This window comes from Myxine glutinosa, chromosome 10 (genome assembly GCF_964187855.1).
Source record: "Myxine glutinosa chromosome 10, kmMyxGlut1.1, whole genome shotgun sequence".
In the NCBI taxonomy this organism is placed as follows: domain Eukaryota; kingdom Metazoa; phylum Chordata; class Myxini; order Myxiniformes; family Myxinidae; genus Myxine; species Myxine glutinosa.
This window is the reverse complement of record NC_136270.1, coordinates 111,035,113-111,042,343: the sequence shown is the minus strand read 5'-3', so window position 1 is coordinate 111,042,343 and position 7,231 is coordinate 111,035,113. Positions and strand designations below refer to the sequence as shown.

General features: G+C 36.7%; 1 long non-coding RNA gene across 1 annotated transcript; it reads right to left on the bottom strand.

The window, feature by feature from the left end:
• Positions 1-856: 856 nt before the first annotated feature.
• LOC144894083 (uncharacterized) lies at positions 857-6,487 on the bottom strand. Its single transcript, XR_013624798.1, has 2 exons — positions 6,399-6,487; positions 857-2,545 (listed from the first exon to the last, which is right to left on the bottom strand). It is a non-coding gene; the product is annotated as an uncharacterized LOC144894083 (long non-coding RNA).
• Between the last annotated feature and the right edge of the window lie 744 nt (positions 6,488-7,231).

The following is a 7,231-nucleotide window of genomic DNA, read 5'->3' as shown; positions in this document are numbered from 1 at the left end:
GCTGAACCAAAGGAATTTTTTTTCTTCTTCAAGAAACAAAATAAAACTCTCCAAGGAGACTGGAGAGGATTGTCAAATGGACAGTGTTTCTTTTAATGTGGTCGGGATTGCTTTATATTTAGTATTTAGATTCAGGTATCATTATTAAAAAAGATTGTGAGAGGTCGTTTGGAATCCAGGTTGGATGATCAATTACTTATTTTGTTTAAAGTTTATGCTCCAAGTTGGAGTAAAGATAGGAATGACCTTTTTACATTGATTGAACCGATCAAAGCAGAATGATTGACGGAATATTATTATCAAGGCCTGTGACTTTCATTGCACGTTGAGTCCCAGTCTAGACCAGAATTGGACTCCCGTTTCCGGTTCCTCGAGTGAGGAAGCGATTTCGATCTCTCCACGGCATCAAAGTTAAAGTATTTTCCCATTCGTGTCTTTGTCAAATTTCCACTCGTTATTTTATTGTGTATGTGTTACTGTGTGTTTCTAGTTAGTTTTGGTTTGAAATTCATGCAAACATGTGCATAATTGATCGTTTTCTGTTCGCACCGCGTGCGCGGCCTGGTAACTTGAGGCTTCCTTCCCCCCGTCGGTACTTTGTGAATTTAAGTTCTTTCCTTCACTGTATTGCTGGTTTCTTCGATTTTCTCTTCTCCCCCTAACTTACCCAAACATCTACCCTTTGTCTAACGTTAAAAAAACACAAAAAAACCTTATTTCCCTCTCTCCTCATGGGCCCCCACGTGTGCTGTTGTCTCGCCCCACCCCCTTTATCTCCTTTTCTTCCACCTCTTCCTTCTCTTGGAGAATTATTAACAATTTCTGGTGTTATGTTACTAAACTTCAAGAGACTCGGTTTAGCAAAATCAATGTTTTATTCACTTTTCAGAATTTGTTGTATACTTGAGAATTGTTGTATACTAAGCCGAGATCTTTAATGAGTCTTTGTTCGTCTTTGTTGAAGCTCGTTTGGTAGGTCTTGGTTGAAGCTCGGTCTGTAGGTCTTTTGAAGCTCGTTCAGTTGCTGACCAGTCTTCAGTTGTTCCCCGTCCACTCTCTCTCTGCTCGCAACTTTCTCCTGGTTTTAAAGCCCCAAAACCCTTTGATGTTACAGAGCATGCAGGGTGTACCTTATCCAAAACCTTATTTGGCTCTCTCTTGGCCAGCTTGTACTTATTTCTGTTCAAGAGGTCAAATGCTCTGACCTGCTGAGGAAGAATTTGCAGCCTATGTGCAGTGGCCTGAACATAGGCTATTTTTCTACACAGATGGCAGTCCACGAGCATTACACATTTTTGTCTGAAATTAACTCTCCTGCCCACCTGTTAGTTCTATGCACTTTACTCATTCGTAAAGTAAAACATATCCACTTTAAACAAGATTACATTGATATATATATATTCTAGCAATATTGTCAATATGAATATTTATTCCCTGACAATCCCCAGTTTTTCTTTTATGTTTATATTAACCATTAATTTAAACATTACCACATTTAAATATTCAAACCACTAATCTGGTAATTTAATTTCCTAAGGCATACACCGTCATTCTGGAAGAATTTTGATCACAATACATTTCCTTGTTCATTGACTCTTTCTATGTTGATAATTCAATTCAACTCATTTGCATAAAGGTCACAAAACATTTCACCTTCACCAAAACGCAATAATTTCAGTTCATCATTAAAATAATAAAGCATCTGCAACATTTGGCAAAATATTTGCCTTTAATCAAATATTGACTTTCTTTGTTTGAAAAAGGGGCGGATCACTTGTGTTTGGAATTTCAGCATAAAACATTTTTCTCCTGTTGTCTTCATCACACCTTCACTATTTGCATAGGATTTTCCGCTGTTGTGATAGCTGGGCAGAGTCAAAGACTGACCCTGCTCTCCATGCAGCATCCTTGCCACTCTTGCTGTGAGCCATAGTAGATTTGAACAAGGCCTCCATCCAGTTGTAGTCGACTTGCCTCCTCACTAATCGTGAGCATGGAGCAAGTATTGATGTGATGTTGATTTGTCAACAAGATGTGGAGCAGGGATGCCGGATGCATCCGCAATGATGATGTTGGGACCATGGTACTCAGTTGCCCATGGTCCATACCAGGAGCCCACAGCAGAATCGTGCACAGCTGTTGTGAAGGAAAAGGCAGTCGTTCGCTTGCAGCTCCATGCTGACTCCCCGGAAGTTGGTGAAGTAATGACACACGTCACCGTATCCCGTAAACGTTGCAGGTAAAATATCGTCGTCCTGCAATTGCTGATGTGATGAATGTTCGAGGTATTTGAACACAAGTAAGTGATCGCCCTTTTCCATATGTTGCAGTGTGACCCAGACAAATGGTCACATAATTTTCCCTTGGTGAAGGTAAACATCCATCTTCCAAAGGAGCATTTCTTCATCATTCTTTGAGAAAGAGGGTGTATGCCAAGATTAACTTCATTTTCACAAATTTTCCTTTTTCAAACTTCTTCCCAGATGTCGTTATCACTCCATTTGGGATGTGGTCTTGTCTTTCCTTTACTTAGCCACATTTATATCTGCTCTCCACACAGATTGAATCAGATGGGGGTACATTGTAACATGAAATCACTATATTTTATAACAACTTCACACGAATAATATTCAAATCAGACATGTGTTTTACACTACTAAAACTAAGAATAGCATCCACAATTGCTTTCAGGTTCATATAATTCAAAAATTAAACACATGCAGGTGTTGTAACTCAACTCAAATAAAATAAATGCATTAATAATGATTATATATGATTTAAATCACAAACAGGAATATGTAATTCCCAACAATTCTTGCAAACAAGCAAACTATGCCTAATGTGTTATTAGCATAGTCCTCCCCGCTTTTTGTTTTTCTTTAACAGTGTTACTTGTGGTGATATGAGTTCATTGATCGTGTAAAACAGACATAGTTCACAACAAGTTGTTATGCCCTTATTTTAACTCGACTGTATTCATTTGCAACATTACTTGATTCAATCGTTGAATCTCAGTATTCATGTCGCCATAGATGTCTTCCTCTTGTGGTTCCACATGCATTTCCTCATTTGTTGCTTTGTTTATTTCCTCTTTTGTGGCTGCTTGCACTATCATAGTGTTGTATGTTATCTTATTCAAACCCACCGTCACTAAGGTTTTCAAGCAAGCCACTACTAAAACTATTGCCAATATAACCACTAATCGAATAAACAAATATTGGAGTATCTCAGCTGCTACTCCTTGTATATGTTCATACCTATAACATAATTATATGTCAATGACATTCAACATTATATACCAAACTAACAAACTTCTTAAAATGTGACTAAAGAAAAATCCCTTAATCTATAACATAAATCTGATTATTTGCCTTATGCTGATGCCCCTATCTCCCGGGGTCCATATTTATTTCTATTGTTATCAACTTCCTATGATCTGTGAATTCGTTCCAAAATACCACAACCATAGGTTTTAACAAAGCTCTACCAAACTATTTCCAATGTGAACTCAAAATACTAGTAAAACAATCAATTTCCAAGAATTAACTTCAAAGGGTCAGCAAATTCATTCTATAACCAGATCTAATTTTCCCATCCAATAGTTTGCCTTGACACATGTCATATTATAACATTTTAATAAACCTTCAGAAATGTTGCCCATCGCAACAACTTCCCTTTTACAAATAGCCATGTGTAAATTACGTATTGAACGACAATTTTCTCTCAATGTGTTTGGCCTAAATGGCCGCAAAAGTGGCTGCCAACATGCAGTACCATTTTTATCTACCAAGTAAGTGCTCATCGACATAAGACGTCTACCAAATGTTGTTTGTAAAAACAAATCTGGGATTTCTAATTACATGGATGCACACTCTCAGGACATTGCAGGCTGCTGTTATCAATCCATTACGATAAAATAATTTCTTTACCCACAATCAAATAAGTAACACAAATTGAGGATATTATCCCTATCACATTCATTTATAGATTCATTAGGTTCTAATTCACTCTTTTCCCACTGCTATAAGGAAGAACAGTAGCTCTTATAAGTCTTTGTAATATCTCATTAAATTTACCCAGCATTGAAGAATTTATTTACTATCCATTTCCCTTCTGTTTACCAGTAACTTTGTTTAAACTCCATAACTTAATTTGATAAATCCCATGTGTACAGCTACCACTCATTGAAACCCCTACTTTTGTAGAAAATATCCAAATACGTGGTTGTATACTCCCTTAAAAGTTGTTCCTCCATTTTCTATGCAACTTAGTGAATACTACTGACACCAGTATGCCAATATAGGTGTGGCAGATTAACAAAATATGTTGCAGGTACACATAACATCGTGTTCTAAGTGTAAAAACATAACAAACAAAAACCCATCTGAGTGTAAAACACATAACAGCGCATTCACGTCTGCCCCTTGGTTTTAAGATTCACAATGCATTTCGTTTTAAAACTCACAATAGTTCAATTCAACAAAATTGTCTTTACTATCTGCCCATATCGTCTATGCCTAAGACACATCCATACATACAGCACAATTTATATGCTGATAAAGGTCAAGTTTATATATGTAAAAATCCAAGAGCAGAGTACTCTGGAAAGTCAGTGTAAGACCACTTCCAAATTTGGCTAATTTTGTACTCATTTTGTTTATGAAGCTCCTATCCATAAATAGCTGTTATTCTCATATAAATTCTATCAAAAATGGAATCCCAAAATTACTCACAATTTTACTATTAATTAATGGCTGCTCATAACCTAGCACATCAAATCCGTATATTCCATCGCCCTTGACAAAAGAGATAATGTACATAATCAAATTATATTCCTATTTTATTTTACGAATTTTCTGGATATTCTTGTAAGATTGACACACAAAACCAAAAAAACCACAAACATTGACACACAAACATACACAAACCCAAGCATTATGTATATTTGTTTGCATTTGAACCATCATTAACAGATCAAGATGGGTGTCAATTGCATTTCAATTTCGTAAAATTTATCCTTTAATTTTAGAAACGCTAATACACAAATAGATAAAAAGTTTTTTTTTTTTTTTTTTAGAAAACCCCTATAATGTCACATTGAAATTACCCTTTTTGGTCCCACAATAATTTATCCCAATTTGACAATACATCTATTTGCATGTCAGTCAACCACTGACCTATCAGCATGCAAAAAAATAGGCCAAAATGCCCACCTGCTGATCATGTGACGCTCGTCACTTGGTTTCCAAAAATTTTTGCAAAGCAATGTTCCACACTTTGGTAATTGTTTTGTTGTAAAAAATTGTTTCGCCCAAAATACTCCCTAAACCCACATTTATAATTGGCAAATATGAGGCTTCCAGAATGAACTCTAATTCTGGATCTTTTAATTCATGTTCCAAAAAAAAATGCAATTTTGGCATTTAATCAATTAATTATTAAGTCGCTAATAAGCAAAAGTAAAATTCATTCTTGCTCCGAAAAATTTTTTTGAGACAAGAAGCATCAACAGTTATTCATGTTGGATGTTGGTCTGATGATTTAATCTGTTGAGGCCTGTCGTCATTTGGGATCTGCAGCAATGAAGGCCTAATCGTTATCTGAGGTACCTGTAAGCACTGGTACCCTTAATCTTGGTTCTCCCTTGCGAAATCGTGTTTTGTTGACGTACGGACATCTTCTTTTCCAATGTCCAATATTTCCACAATTAAAACATCGATGTCTGTCATTGGCTGGTTTGTCCACCTGTTCACTTGTATTTCTAGGCTGTATCTCCAGATCCCTGAGTTGCCACTGCAATCTCTGGTTCTCTCCTGAAACACGAAAAAATTCTCTGTACCGTCCTTTTTGGGGAGACAAATGGGAATCAGATGGGACAACTGTCACTTTTATTCCTATGTTCGAGGGCAGTTGTGCATTTATGTCCTCTAATGTATCCTGCATCGTTTTTATTTTAAGTTCTAGGTCCAATATACGTCCTTGCTGTGCCCTATTCCTGGATTCCATATCCCAATAATGGAATGCAAGCCAGTCTACTGTTAAATGATGTTGCTTCCTGGCTTTCAATTCTTGTCCTAATCTCTCCAATCGACTTCGCTCAAATGTACCATCTTTTGGAAACTCCTTATCATGTCTCTTTGTCCACAAATACCAATTTTCAACCTCACTAATAGCCTCTTCACCATATCGGTCGTACATATAATATGCACAAGTACCTTTTTTTGGAATATCTGGGTGTCCTTGTGTATTCTTACAAGCTGCATTCCCCATTCTGCCTGTATATGAATAACACTCAGTATTTACTCAATGTACCAGAGAACTACCAAGACTACACTTTAAATTACACTTGTACCCCTATCAACTGTGTGTACTGCAAAAATCGCAGAAGTTTGTTCCACCTTATACAAAGTAGCGTTGAATGCGTTGTTGTCTAGCTTATTCCGATAAGCTCTACTCTGTGGTCTTCCAGGAAGTATCTCTCCACCTGTCCACTTGATGACTTCAGGTGATTTCCAGAGAGTCCCCCTGCCCTGTGGCTTTTCCCACACCCCAATCTCACTGATCAGTGTTGCAGATGAGTCTGGATCAGTAAGTCCTGTTAAGGGGGGGTCAAACAAAAATAACCACATAATATAACAAATAACCACTAGACTCACCACCTCGCTCATCGTCCCAGGTTGTCTGCACATTGATGTTTTGCAAATGTCTCAAAGCTTCTTTCTTGAGACCGCACTTTTTATTCATCCATCAATTGACTTGTTTAAATTAAATTTAAATAAAATCAGATCAGATTAAATTAATCAGATCAAAATCAATCAGATCAGAATCAGAATCAATTCAATTATGCAATTTCAATCAATTTATCAATATTCATCAATAAAATTCTAATAATAATATATAATAAAATAATATAAATGATAATATCCAAATTCACATTTATCAGTCTGATACCGAATTGAAACCCATGTCTGATACTGAACTATGATATGGGATCAACATTACTCTATACCTAAACCTTTTCCCAATGTTGCCAAACCAGTTCCGTCTACTGACGGGAAAATATGATCGTCGGTCCATGGTCACCGTTTGACCCATATCTGCCGTCAGTTGACAAATCACCGTTCTGCCTCTGGATCATATCTGACATATTTTTTCAATCCTGTGTGGTCATCATATCACAAATTAAAGTTTAACAACCACTGAAGGCAACTCAACCCTTCATTTGTGAGAC